We start from the raw sequence: 15,712 nt of genomic DNA, 5'->3' as shown, positions 1-15,712 counted from the left end.
GACACAATAAGCTAATTTCTCTAAAGAAGAAAAAATAAAAATGGTGAGGGGGACAAGAAAGGGATTTTGGAGGATTGAGGTCTGGATTCACACAAGAGGCCAGGCCATTTATGAGGTGCTGGATTCTCACACCAGCTCTGACAGGATGCACCATTTTTATTCCCTTGAACAGATAAGAAAAGTGCCAACCTGAGTCGTTGATAGTACAGTCAGCCCTCCATAGCTGTGGGTTCTGCATCAGTGGATTCAACCAACTGGGTATCAAAAATATTAAAACAGGCCGGGCGCGGTGGCTCACGCCTGTAATCCTAGCTCTCTGGGAGGCCGAGACGGGCGGATTGCTCAAGGTCAGGAGTTCGAAACCAGCCTGAGCAAGAGGGAGACCTCGTCTCTACTATAAATAGAAAGAAATTAATTGGCCAACTAATATATATAGAAAAAATTAGCCGGGCATGGTGGCGCATGCCTGTAGTCCCAGCTACTCGGGAGGCTGAGGCAGGAGGATCGCTTAAGCCCAGGAGTTTGAGGTTGCTGTGAGCTAGGCTGATGCCACGGCACTCACTCTAGCCTGGGCAACAAAGCAAGACTCTGTCTCAAAAAAAAAAAAAAAAAAATATTAAAACAAAATTGTGTCTTGAGAGGCTGAGGCAGGAGGACCACTCAAGCCCAAGAGTTTGAGGCTGCTATGCTGATGACAATGCACTCCAACCTGAGCCACAGAGAGTAAGACGCTGTTTCTAAAAAAAAAAAAAAATTGCATCTGTACTGAACTTGTGCAGACTTCTGGGGTCATTATTCCCTAAGCAACACAGCATAACTGTTAGGGCGTGAGAGCTAGTGTATAGAGGTTTTGAGAAAGATCTCTCCAGGCAAAGATTAGGATACAAAGAAGTTTATTTACTTTTCCTTAGGCAGAAAAGGGCCAACACAGAAGTGAAGGAGGTAGAGAATGTCGGCAAAGAGAACCAAGTATTCAGGCTTTTTATTTAGGGGTGAAGGTTTATGGCTGTAGCCAAATTAACAGGGTACTGCTGCATCTGCTTTGTTCTTTCTTCTCCGAGGCAGGATGGTAGGATGTCACAGTCCAAGAGTTGACTCCCCTGCCTTTCCTCGGAGGATTATCGCCAGAGATGCGACTCTGCCCTGGAGATATGTCTGAGACCTGGAGCTCATTCTCCTGCTGTTCACTCACGAACTCTGCGAAAGCAGATTCTCAAAGCAATTTTGAAAGACAAGGATTTACATCTCTTTTCTTTTCAATTTCTTTTCAGAAATTGTGCAAAACAGAACTGTGGGGTGCCTGTTAGCAAATGAACTCATAGGATTGATCTTTAACTATTACTAGGAAATTGCAGCATTAGATATTTTCCTGTTAATTTTTGCAAGGCTGCCCCTTTCAATAACAACTATTTACTATAGCATTTACATTTTATTAGGTATTACAAGTCATCTACACGTGATTTAAAATATACAGGAGGATGTACGTAAGTTATGTATTATGCCATTTTATATCAGGTACTGGAGCATCTGCAGATTTTGATATCCACGAGGGTCCTGGAACCAGTTCCCCATAGTTACCAAGGGATGCCTGAAATTCATCAACAGAAATTTGCCTTAGTCACAAAGCTGGTAAGGGACAGGACCATAATCCAAAATCAGATTTCTTGAGTGTTAAAGCCTATCTTTTTAAGTTTTTATTTTTCCATAAGTGGCACACATACATAATTAGTTGATTGACACACATGTGCATATGTGGTGGGGTTTTCTGGTTTGCCTGGATCTAGTGGGTTTTCTGGGACATGAAACTTTTAGTGCTAAAATTGGTAAAATTAAACCAGAAAAGTGCTGGGCAAATTGGAATGAATTGGACACTCTAGCTTGGCATTCTCTTTCCAGGAAAGGATGGTCCTACCCAATGAAGAGCATACATAATTTTTTTTTTTAACTTCCTGAGTTATCTTTTTGTCAGCTTTACAACCTAGAATTTTTTTTTTTTTCCAGAAATCTGGGAGCCATCCCTTTGAAATGTAAACATCTAGGAAAACAGTGTCTCTGTGCCCTTTTCACTGAGGAAGTTTAGCTTCTGGGCACCTTTCTGTTTTTATTGTCTTAGTCATTTGCTTGTCACAGAGATGAAAAACTTTTTATTATCCCTTCTGATAAAGGTGAATTTAGGATAAACCGTGAAAGAATGTACAGCAAATGGTGCTAAGTATTCTTATAGGTGGACAGGTTATTGTTAATTGAGAACATACGTATGTAATGGCAGTCTAAAAGGATGGCTGGTTGTATAAACAGGGTGGAATTTCTTTCTGTAGTTACAATTTCTTTGGAGATGATCAACCTTGTCCATGGTACTCTGGTTGATGCTTATTCAATAATAAAACTGCTTTCCTTCTTTTTGATGCTTTATGGAGATATTTAAATTCCCCAACAATACAAAGAGGAAAGAATATTTGGTTAAAGATCACTAAACTCTGGGCTGACAGTCAGCTGAGTGTGTAGGGTACTGGTGTCTCAGAGTAAGCCTTAATTACATCAAAGTTGGTTTTTGTTTGTTTGTTTGTTTGTTTGTTTGTTTTTAAGTGTAAGCTTTTCATCTGGACACCACAGATTTCTTCCTAGAGACTGTGGATTCTATCAAACAAAATGGCTCTGTCCCAGATCAGATACTAAGCAAACACTATTCACAGCCAAGTTGTGTAGTTGCCTGAGATTACTTTACTTTTTTGAATAACTTTTTGTTACCTATGGAGTTAGTAATCATCCTTTGCTTGCTGCCTTCGTTTTCTCTGTACTAATCACTAGCTCAACTCTAAATCTCAATTGGTAGTTCATATCAAGGAGCCCATCAATTGTTCTTCATGAAGAGCTCTTTCCTGGAAACTTCTGATTTGCTCTTGTCTCAGGTAAGTCAGAAAGCTTTACAAGCTTCCTGGGATCCCCTTCCCCATCATTTCTTTGCAGCTCTCCTATGTTATATCTTTTATTTATCACATCCTTTCTTAGCTTACTCCTTTGTTTTTATGGAACAAATCCTCCAGCAGCTTTCTGAGAATAGTGAATGGGAGGTAATTGTTTTTGAAACTTTTCATGTCCAAAATGTCTTTTTTTTTTTTTAACTTTTTTGTATGATTAAGATCTTTAAATTGAGACATAATAATTGTACATATTTATGGGGTGCATGTGATATTTTGATATAGACATACAATGTGTAATGATCTTTTTTTCTATTCTCACATGAATTGGTGATTTAGCCTGGTACAGAATTCTAGTTTGGAAATAATTATCCTTTGGAATTTTGAAGAGATTGCTCCCTTGTTAATCCTTTGTATATGATATTTTATTTCCCCTCCTCCCCTTTAGAAGATTGTTGGATCTTCTCTTTGTTGCATGTTTGACATTTTACAACGTTGTGCTTTGGTGAGATTCTAATTTTATCAGAAGAGCAACACCCTGGCCTGGCTCATCCTACCTTTGGGAAGCCTGTTTTTCAGACATCTCCCAGTTTCATCCAACATTAGTACTCAGACTACAGCAGTGGTTTCATTTTCCTGGGGGAGACAGGTGAACCATCTGTCAGTCCTGAAGGGAAACCTCCCATGGCTCCTTGGAGAAAAGACTTCACCTCTACCATTGTTTTCCCACTGTGCTCATTGACACATGATTCACCTCGTGATAATTCATTTGCCTCAAACCCCAGAGATCCAGGACTCTGGAATTAGGCAAACTAATCCTGGGAAAAACACAGTGTTTATGTGGTCTTAGGGAGTCTGCTGCTGTCTTATTTGATGAAGCTGCATTGGGACATCTTATTTGAAACAACCCAGGAGAGAAAACTGTTTGTGTAACTGTCCTTAGAGCCTGGCATGGCAACACAGGCTCTAAGGACAGTTACGGACAGATTAATTACAGCCTGTCAGGCATCATCCTCTCTAAGCTCAACCAAGTGAACCCACAATGCTGAAAACACCCAAGCATTTTTAAAAAGGCTTTTGTTACTCTGATTTCCCCCTCAGCTTCTGTGGGAAACAGTTTACAGTTCAAGATTTTTTTATTCATTCCTAAGCACAACTGGGAAGTCCTCCTCAAGCGTGTTTCTCCTAGGGGTGATGTGTTGCCCAAATATCTCCACCCAAGGACCAGGTAGCACCATAACGATTTCTCACACCAACACCTACCTTGCTCCATCAAAAGGTACCTGTCTTGCTGCCGTTTTCTCTGTGTCATGTCTCTGCTTTCTAACTAACCTAAGAAAGGTGGAAAAATAGAGAGAGGGAGGGAGAAAGAGAAAGAGACAAAGTTCTAAACCCACCAACGTGCTGATATGAATTGTAGTTTCCTTGTCTATAAAGTAGAAAAACTACCAAGAAGCAGTCAAATTTTAAAATACATTTAGACTTGCAGTTGAGGAAAATGTTCAAGTTACCTCAGATGATGGTGATTTGTAAGGGAAGTGAATGAGAGGCTACCTCAGCAGAGGATGAGTAGGTGGCATGAAGGACTAGAATGTTCTTCCAGAGATTCCCCTTAGTGGCCCAGGAGCAGCTCTTGGTGGTTTGCCTTTCTTGAGGCTCAAGAAGCCTCCATTCTGTATTGACAACGACCACTTCTCACAACACCCGACTTTCTGGTTACTCTCTTGTCCCTTGTCTGACCAATCATGGCTTCTCCTGCCTCATGGCTTCTGCTTTCTCTCTGTGGGTCTTTCTGCTTCTGGCTACTCTGCTGTATTTGTCCCCGTCTGTGTCTAACATTCAAACTCTGCAATCACAGGTTCATGGATTACTCTCCAGCACAATCGCCCACAGAATATTCCAAACTTGCCCTTCCCCCTGACCCACGTAAGTCATTCTCTGAGATGTGTCAGGGTTACAGTGACACCCCCATGTGTTTATCAACTTGGCTTTCCCATGTGCTTTCTCACTTCATTTCCAGTCCACAGTCATGTAGTACTACTCAAGGCATGCCAAGTACTGCACCCCAAACTGGGAGTATAAAGATGACTGTGACAGAACATGAATCGACAGTCTATTGGTGACACCACCTAGAAAAGAGAATTGAAATACCGCAGTGCGTTAGTTTCCTAGGGCGGCTATAAAAAATTTACCACAAACTGGATGGTTTGCAATAGTTGAATTTATTCTCTTACAGTTTCAGAGCCAAGAAATTCGAGATCAAGATGTCAGCAGGGCCATATTCCTGAAGGCTCCAGGAAGGAGTTCTTCCTTGCTTCTTCTTAGCTTCTGATGGCTGCCGGCAGTCCCTGGTGTTCATTGGCTCACAGACACATCACTTCAATCTCTGCCGCCATCATCATGTGGCCTTCTCTATGTGTCCCCCCTGTGTCTTCACACAGACTTCCTTTAAGGACACCAGTCATTGGATCTAGAACCCACCCTAATCCAGTAGGAACTCATCTTCATTACATCTGCGAAGACCCTATTTCCAAATAAGGCCACATTCATTCACAGGTTCTTGGGGGACATGAATTTTGGGATGCCTCTGTTCAACCCAGCACAAGTGGTAAGGGTACGCTGGTGGGTGGGGGTATAGAGGGTACCAAGGAAGACACTTCCTTTCCTCCTCCCCAAATGATGGCTACTTGCCAGGTTGATCTAGTCACAGAAGGTCGAGCCTGACCAAGCAGGACAGGAGCAGCAGTGCTGGTAATGAGGAGTTGCTGTTTGTTGAATGGTAGATCTATAAGGCAGATACAGTGACAGGTTCTTACTACAGAATATTGAATTTAACTCTCACAAAAATACTAAAAATCGATAGTAGCATTCTGGTTTTGTAGATGAGGAAATAGAGGCCCAGAGACATTAATTGCTGAAGGTCAAATGGCCAGTTAAAGGAAGAGCGGGCTTGAATTGATGTCTAAGACAGATACTTCAAGGGACCCCCGAGCTGACATGACCTGGTATAATGCGATTTGAAATACCCAAAAATATCCCCTCCATCGATGTGAGAAAAACCTATGTTAGGTCATTCCTTTGCCTTAGAACATTAAGGGCTCATGTCGACAGTCATTATATGAAACTAGTCCGGTCCAATATGATAGCCACTAGCCACATGTGGCCATTGAGCACTTGAAATGTAGCTAGTTAGAACTGAGATGTGCTGTAGATCTAAACTATACAGGCTTTGTACAAAGAAGAAGATTGTAAAATATCCCAATCTTTGTATGGATTACATGTTGGAATAATATTTTGGTTATATTGGACTAAATAAAATATGGTATTAAAGTAATTTCACCTTTTCAATGTGGTTAATAAAAAATTTAAAATTAAATGTGTGGTTCACATATTTCTATTAGACAGCACTGGTCTAGAAAGTCTCTGAACAGAGAACACTAAAAAGGCATATTTTCCACTGGGATTAGAGGTGGGTGTTTTAGAGGAAGTGGACAGGTGCTGGCAGTGTCGAAATTAAAGTGGGCTTCAGTGGCATTGAAGAGGGATCTTTGTGCAGACAGATGGCAAGTGAGAGCATTAATGCCTGGCTGTTGGAAATGTCAAAAGAAATCATGGAATCCTGGAATTTCAGGGCTTAAAAAAGGCTTTACATCATCTGATGCAATAAATGAAGGAAAGGAAATGCCCTGGACTCAAAATCTGAATGTTTGGGTTCTAGTCTCAGCTCCATCATTTATTGAATGGAAGGTCTTGGGAAAATCACTTAATCTCTTTCCAGTGGGGGAGATAAAACCTTCTTGACATATCTTGGAGGGTTTTTTCAATTATTTTAACTTATTTGAAAGCTCATTTAAAATTCCAGGCCAGGCGCGGTGGCTCATGCCTGTAATCCTAGCATTCTGGGAAGCTGAGGGGTGCGGATTGCTCGAGGTCAGGAGTTTGAAAGCAGCCTGAGCAAGAACGAGACCCCGTCTCTACTATAAATAGAAAGAAATTAATTGGCCAACTAATATATATAGAAAAAATTAGCTGGGCATGATGGCGCATACCTGTAGTCCCAGCTACTTGGGAGGCTGAGGCAGCAGGATTGCTTGAGCCCAGGAGTTTGAGGTTGCTGTGAGCTAGGCTGACGCCATGGCACTCACTCTAGCCTGGGCAACAAAGCAAGACTCTGTCTGAAAAAAATAAAAAAATTCCAAAGCAGTATACAAATACAAGATACTAAGTAGATGTTGCCTACTTTACAGTCCTGCCTCAGCCCAGTTCTACAGAGAGTTGTTGATAATTTTCAAAGTGGGTAATTAATTTATAGATAATTTGGCATTGAATATATTATTAGCATGGTTATGCTTATGCCTATAGGGGAAGTGAAAGGAAGCAAAGATAAAGAAAGCCAGTAGCTCCTGTTTTCCTCTTCTATTTTTATTATTATTTTCTATCACTGCTACAACCTCCTAAGGGAAATTTGGATGAGCGTTCTGGAACCTGGTAAAATTAATTAAATCAGGCAAAGATGAATAAGATAGAACAAAACGAGCTGTAGAATGATGTTTCAGCCAAGCTACTCACTCTGCCCAAGTGAGAACCTTCCTTAGTTGGCTCTTTTCAGAGGGGAAGGCAGTGCAGTGCTGCCCTCTGCTGTTACCTGTGTGTCATGACCGGCGGGGGCCATTTACCCATTTGTCCTAAATAGTCAGTTCTCTGGCCCCAGGCTTGTCAGGAGCCAGGAGAAGCTGGGAACATGCCTGAGGCATTCTCACCCCTGTGCCAGGCACCAGAAAACCCACTGAGCTTGGGTCAAATCTGGAGGGCAATTTCTGTTGGCTATAATTCCCGAGACAACCTCTTTCCATTGCTTGTTGCTGTGCTGGGCCTTCAGGGAGGACATTTTCCTGGAAGTCTCTATTGCTGTACAGAAACTCAGAGTCTATCCCTTCAACCCTCAATTTAACCCTAAAAAGTGTGAACAACTGGTTTGAATACCCCCACCAAAACTCACGTTGAAATTTAATTGCCAATGTAATGGTGTTGGGAGGTGGGACATGTAAGAGGTGATAAGGTCCTGAGGGCTTCACCCACATGAACATATTAATGCCATTATCTTAGGTGTAGGTAAGCTATTGTAGGAGTGGGATCCCGATAAAAGGATAAGTTCAGCCCCCATTTACTCTCTGTCTCATGCATTCACTCTCACTTTCTGTCCTGCCATAGGATGACCCTTGTCAAATGCTGGCACCATACCCTTGCACTTCCCAGCCTCCAGAACCATGAGCCAAATAAATTTATGTTCATTATAAATTACTCAGTCTGCGGTATTCTGTTGGAGCAGTGAAAACAGACTAAGACACCTACCATCTCAGTCACCAAGGGGCCAGAATTTGGAAAGATGCCCTTGCAGTTCTCATAAAACCCCAGTGGCCTGGGACCTTCTAAAAGGAAGCCCTACCCAGCAGTCATCTATGGGATCAGACTTGGCTAAACTTTAGAGAACAAATAGGATTCTTTAAAAACCTAAAGAATTTTAAAACAGGCAGCGGGAAAAAAGAACTTCAAAATAGCATTTCTAAAAAAAAAAAAAAACAATAGCATTTCTTTCTGACAATTAAATTAATACAAGTTCCTTGTAGAACACTTTAAAATTGCCTAATGAAGGCCGGGTGTGGTGGCTCACGCCTGTAATCCTAGCACTTTGGGAGGCCGAGGCGGGCGGATTGCTCAAGGTCAGGAGTTCGAAACCAGCCTGAGCGAGACCCCGTCTCTACCAAAAATAGAAATAAATTAATTGACCAACTAAAAATATATATATACAAAAAATTAGCCGGGCATGGTGGCGCATGCCTGTAGTCCCAGCTACTCGGGAGGCTGAGGCAGTAGGATCGCTGAGCCCGGGAGATTGAGGTTGCTGTGAGCTAGGCTGACGCCACGGCACTCACTCTAGCCTGGGCAACAAGCGAGACTCTGTCTCAAAAAAAAATAAATAAAAATAAAAATAAAATAAAATTGCCTAATGGTACAGTGATTATATCCCTATTAATTATTTGATATTTTGTTTTATGTTGAGCAATTTCTTTCTTTTTTCTTTTGTCTTTCTCTTCTTTTCTTCTTTCCTTTATTTTTTTTTTTTGGCATATGATTAACAAAAGACTAGGATCCAGACTGAAGTATATTAAGACTCCTATTTTTAAAATTAAGAAAAAGGCATAGACCCAGTGAAAAGTGATCAAGAGATATAAGTAGGCAGTTCAGAGAAGGCAAAACTGGAATGGCCAATAAGCATATATGTCCAACCTCAGTCAAGGGAATGAGACTTTTCCGCCCAATTTCAGTCTGATATCAGCAAACCTTGGTGGGGATGTGGAGTACAGGAACGCTCATACCCTGCTTTAGAGGGTAAATGTGGGATAGCTGCTTTGAAGAACAATTTTGTAGCATCTGGTACAGTTGAAGATGCAATTCAGTTTATTTTCCATGACTGTATATGCACACACTTAAAACAAAATTGGAAACATCCACTAATACCATTTAATAACCTGCTTAAGTACAGAACTTAACAATATATCATGAACATCTTTCTGTTGTTAAACAAGAAAACTTGTTATTAAAAAGCTTCCAGCTGAGACTCCTAACTTCTGCTTCCTCTCTGTGCTGTGAGGGCCTCTGGCCTGATGAAAGGTTACCAGAACCTCTGCACATACAGCCAGGGGTCACCCACCCTGCAGGCTCCTCTGCTGTCAGCAGCACATGGCACAGCCCCAGGCCCTGCACGCCTGTTTATTTCTTTCACCATCCGCCCTCCAGCCTCAAACAATCCTGCCCTTGATTTTGCTCATGTTCCTAAGGAGAATGAGTAGCAAAGATCCACAGGGGATTCTAGTTCTCCTAGAAATCAAGACAACAGGAGGCAAGGACAAGGGAGTGAGCGGGAGCTTGGGAAAGGGCCAGCACCACGCAGGTAGAAGCTCACCTGCTCGTAGTGTTCATGTTGCTGCCATGGGTGGGGTCAGGCTTCAGATAAGAGAAGGTAAGATGGGGCAGAAACCCCAAACTTAAATCTTCCCACTGGCCTCCTAACAGCCCCTACTTTCTTCCTTTCATTTCCTACCCACTTTCAACTCCACACACCATTACTTCAACCATGCCTTCATAAAACCCCAGCTTACTTGTCCCTGTGTCCTTGTGTGGCGCCTGCCATGCTGCATCTTGGCCCTGGATCTGTCCAGCCGTCTGCTTTCTCCGTGACTAGGCTGAGGTTGCTGTGTCAAAACCTAGCGAGTGCTTCAATGCTTCTAACCACTCATGGGCTCCAATCTCAGCCAGTCCATATCTGGACCCCACTAATCTTTTGAGCGCCCTTGTCAGTTCTCTCTCCACTTCTCCAGAATGACTTTCCCACATTTTCTCCATTCCCTAATTCCACATAGTTTTTACTCTGAGTACATGGCTTTGATGGCCTGTTTCACAGAGGAATTGGGAATCGGTAGTGAACTCCCTCAGTTTTCTCCCATCAACTGTGTTGCTATCTGATTTTTCCCCCTTCCTGTTAAGGTGGAAGAGGTGGTCCCCTTCCTGCCTCAGGCCAATCTCTACTCTTGAACCCTATCTGATCAAATGACCCTTCTGTTTCCTGTGTCCTCAACATCTTCTACAGCATTTGGATACGTTCAAGTCACTCCCAAGGTAGACCGTAACAAAATGGCCGGGTGCGAGTCCTTCTCCAAATACTGCCCTAGCTCTTCTCTCCACCCCAGGCATAGTGAACAACTGTGGCACATTATTTGAAAATCCAGACTTCTAGATAAGTGACTGCTTGGTTAGGGGTGGAGGAGAGAGGGGAGGTGGGAGGGCAGAGAAATTGGGAATGACCACTAATGGGTATGAAGGTTCTTTCCTGGGTAATGAAAATGCTGTAAAATTGTGGAGATGGTTGCACAACTCTGTGAACATACTGAAGACCACTGGATTGTACACTTTAAGTGGGTAAACTGTGTGATATGTGAATTATATCTCAATAAATATATTGCTGTGCCATAATTGCTAATCCATTCTTCCATTGATGTATTTTTTGGAGTGTTTCCAATTTTGAGCTATTATGAATAAAGTTGTTATGAAAATTCTTGTACAAGTCTTTTGAGAGACCTTTGTTTTCATTTCTCTTGGGTAAATGGCTAGAAATGAAATTCCTAGGTCATAGGGTAAATGTATGTTTAACTTTGTAAGAAACTAAAAAGCTAAAAAGCTAAAACTAAGAAGCTAAAAAGTTCTCCAAGCCGGGCGCTGTGGCTCACGCCTGTAATCCTAGCTCTTGGGAGGCTGAGGCGGGCGGATTGCTCAAGGTCAGGAGTTCAAAACCAGCCTGAGCAAGAGCGAAACCCCGTCTCTACTATAAATAGAAAGAAATTAATTGGCCAACTGATATATATATATAAAAAATTAGCCGGGCATGGTGGCACATGCCTGTAGTCCCAGCTACTCGGGAGGCTGAGGCAGAAGGATCACTCAAGCCCAGGAGATTGAGGTTGCTGTGAGCTAGGCTGACGCCACGGCACTCCCTCTAGCCTGGACAACAAAGTGAGACTCTGTCTCAAAAAAATAAAAAAAATAAAAATAAAAAAAAAATAAAAAGTTCTCCATAGCAATCATGCCATTTCACATTCCAACCAGCAGTGTAAGAGAGTTTTACTTGCTTCATAGTCTCACCAGCATTTGAGACTAGTCCTTGATACAAGTCTTTGGTTTTAGCCTTTTTAGGAGAGTATGAAATATTTACCCATTGTGGGTTTTAATTTGCATTTCCCTGATGTCTAATGATGCTTAGCAATTTTCCACGAGCTGTATTGGCCATTTGTATATCTTCCTTTCTGAAACATTGGTCAAATATTTGACATTGGAAGAGCAGTGATGCAACCTTGTAAGTGGTTTCTTCATCAGGGTATGGCATCTTGCCTACCATATAGTATGTTAAAGCCAAGACAAGGAAAGCACTCAGAAGTTCAAGCCTGGCATTGAAATACCCTGGGCTTAAACTGAACTTTTTAGTGGAATTTTGTGTAGGGCTCCCCTTATGCCTTCCCACCAGCCATTGGCACTGAAGCATCCGCATTATTAGGCAGCTCCTTCATTCTATAGGTTTCTAAGCTGTGCAACAGACCACTTGGGCTGTAGCTACGTGTGTGACTCTTTCTTATATTGTCCCTCCCCCAGTCCCACCAGGCAGGCTGCAGAGCCCCAGCAATGGCTCTTGCTCGTCCTGCCATATTTCCTTCATGGCTGAAGTGAGGCTTCACTTCCTACTTCCTGTTCTAGAAATCAACTCATAATTATTTTTCCTGAGCACATGGATAAATAAACAAATGAATAAACCGACAAGCAGCTAAGCCATCAGGACCTAAGCACAGTTTATAACACGTTTGTACATATGTAATTTATTTTTATCTCCAAAACAAAGCCATGGGGCATTATTATCACTCTGTTTTACAGAGGAGGAAAATGAAGGCTCAGTGAGGTTGGATGAGTTGCCCATGGTCTTCCTCCTTGGCTGCTCCTCCTGAGAAAGGAGAGTTGTGGCTGGGAGTCGCAAATGACAACATGGCGGAGACACCCAGTGTATTACCACAGACTGGTGGTGGGCGGGGGGAGGGTGATGATGAAGAGGGAGAGATCAAGGGCCTAGAGATGCTTAGCCTCCTTTAAATCCCAAGGGAACTGATCTGGGATAGCTCTGGGCACAGCCCTTTCTGTAGTATGACTTGAGGAATCCCCCACCAATTCTATCTCCTTGGGCACGCACAGTGCCTCAGTTTCCATCACTATTTATCGCCTCCTAATTAGGGTAGTACTTCTTAAACTTTCCCACAGAGGAACACAAATACCACTCCAGGGAGTCAGAGTAGAGCCCCAAGAGGGAGCGGGAAGACAGATTTGTTTTGAACCTGATGTGCTTCCTTAAACATTCATGTAAGCTGTGTGCAGTGGCACAACGCCTATGGTCCCAGCTACTTGGGAGGATGAGGCAGGAGGATCTCTTAAGCCTGGAGTTTGAGGCCAACCTGGGCAACATAGCAAGACGCTGTTTCTAAAAAATAATAATTAAAAAAATTTTAAATCCATGCAGATTTCACATTCTTTTCTATAATAAAAAGTGTGGATTTTTAAAATGCATGTGTTTTATTGTAAAAATAATGACCCTTTACAGAAGGGTGTGTCATCATCCTGGTTTTCATCTCCCCAGCCAGACTGACTCATTTCTCACTGTGAGAAAACAAGACTTTAGGCATTGCAAACGCTGGTTAAAAATTTTAAATTGGCCGGGCGCTGTGGCTCACGCCTGTAATCCTAGCTCTTGGGAGGCCGAGGCGGGCGGATTGCTCAAGGTCAGGAGTTCAAAACCAGCCTGAGCAAGAGCGAGACCCCGTCTCTACTATAAATAGAAAGAAATTAATTGGCCAACTGATATATATATAAAAAATTAGCCGGGCATGGTGGCGCATGCCTGTAGTCCCAGCTACCCGGGAGGCTGAGGCAGAAGGATCACTTGAGCCCAGGAGTTTGAGGTTGCTGTGAGCTAGGCTGACACCACGGCACTCACTCTAGTCTGGGCAACAAAGCGAGACTCTGTCTCAAAAAAAAAAAAAAAAAAAAAATTTAAATTGTATCTGAAAATGACATTACTTTAAGTCTCTATTGTCCATTAACACAACTGTGTCATCAGATTAACCTAAGGGACAGCAGGACTCTAAGGTTAGCAAGCTAAGAGGGAGCAAAAAGAAAAGTCGAACATCTTGTGGAATTGTCAGAAGCAGTTGACTCTAGGCTTGGGCCTGATGTCATAGTAACAGGCACTTTGGCGTAGCAATGTCCCCCAGGCTGTGGCCCCACCTAACCTCAAACTATAAGCAACAACAACCAGCCCTTGGATCTGAGAGTCTCCTGCAAATTATGGTAAAAAGCATCTTAATTTTTAATTCAATATATTTGTATATATTAAATATATACAAATATATTAATATATACAAATATATTAATATATTAAATATATACAAATATATTATATATCATATATAAATATATTAAATTTATAAATATATATAAGTATATATATTTATAAATATATAAATATATTTAATATATTTGTCAGCCATTTACATTATTTTGGAAAATTTTGAGGCTACTCTTGATACATGCAAAGTTAAGAACATTTTTTTTATTTTTGAGATAAGAGTCTTGCTATATTGCTCAGGCTGGTCTCGAACTCCTGAGCTCAAGCGATCCTCCCACTCAGCCTCCTGTGTAGCTGGGACTACAGGCGCAAACTGTTGCACCCAGCTTAAAGTTAAGGACTTTCATTGGCAGTATTCATATCTGCCATACATTAGGCAGCCTGCCAAGGTAACTATGGCTGAGAATAACAAGCAAACAAACAGCACCTCTACCTATGTTGTCCTTGTCAGCGTGAAAAAGGTTGATGATCAGAATCATAAATTCAAATTCTGGGCCTACATATGATAACAGTCTTCTACTGTTTGCCAGTTGCAAGATAGGGAGGCAAATCAAAAGAAAACACAGGACGGTTTGCCTGGCATTTATGATTTCGGTGAAAACTAAAATGCCCTCCAAGTTTTCATGAAAAATGCTAAAAACTGTAATACTGTTCAAAACTGTACTTAAGCCTCTCCGCTCAACCTCCCATATCCCTTCCCCTCTGGATGCAGGACAGGCTTGGCTCACCAACCCCAGTGACTGCTGGAGCCAGACCTTAGTGACCAGCTGCCCTTGTCCAGCCTCTTCATTCCAGAGATGAGAAAACGACACCTAGACTGATGCCCCAACTGCTGAGTGGCAGACCTGAGACTGCAAACTGGGTTCTAGACTCCTAGGGCAGGGCTCTTTCTGCTACACCCTGCTTTTGGAGCGACCGATCAAGGCAAGCTGTTTTTGTGGAACCTACATACAGCCTGTCTTAGAGTCTATTACTGAAGCCACTTCAATGTTAGGGATGACAGGAGTCCTCACCACTAAAGCCAGGAACCCCAAGTGCAGTAGGACCTACCAGTCTACCAGAGAATTGCTACACTGAAGAATTTTGAGGGTGGGGGATGAGGTCATAGAGTTTTATGTGTATAGCATGGACACTGTTTGCATATAGATCATGTTTTTATTTTGGGAACTGGAGGACTGACAGGGACTATGGCAGGAGCCAAGGTCCCCTTAATCCCTCCTGGCAATATCAGTGCAACTCACACACAGTCACTCTTGGCATCCCTGGGACAATGAGGAGAATCATTCAGTAAATTTCCTTTAAGTGTCAAGAGATTTCTAAGATCCTCATATGATGGTAACCGCACTTAACCACCCACTGAGGCAGTGGGGTATAGCAGTTGAGAATTAGGCTTCAGCATGCAACAAACTTAGGCCATGCCCCTTACTAGTGTTCCACTAAGCATATTGCACAAATTCAGTGCATATTTATTAGTGTTCTACTAAGCATACTGTACAAGTTCAGTGCATTTAACTATATTATTATTACTGGTGGAAAAATATAAATGACAGAAAGCCACTGTGGATTTAGTTAACTCACATTAGTTTGTGTTTTAGAAATTACAACAGCACCTACAAACACTTTGAAGACAGTAGCATAAATATCTGTGACTGGTGTTATTTATTCAGACCACAAACAATGCTTTGTGTGCAGATAGATTTGGACCTGTTAGAATAATTGCTCTGCAGGGTCATTGGTCCATAGTGCTGGTACCTCTGATATAGTGGAAGAGCTTGGATTTTGTGATCTTACAGACCTG

Source organism: Microcebus murinus, chromosome 3, assembly GCF_040939455.1.
Source record: "Microcebus murinus isolate Inina chromosome 3, M.murinus_Inina_mat1.0, whole genome shotgun sequence".
Classification (NCBI taxonomy): domain Eukaryota; kingdom Metazoa; phylum Chordata; class Mammalia; order Primates; family Cheirogaleidae; genus Microcebus; species Microcebus murinus.
Note: the sequence above shows the minus strand (reverse complement) of the source record.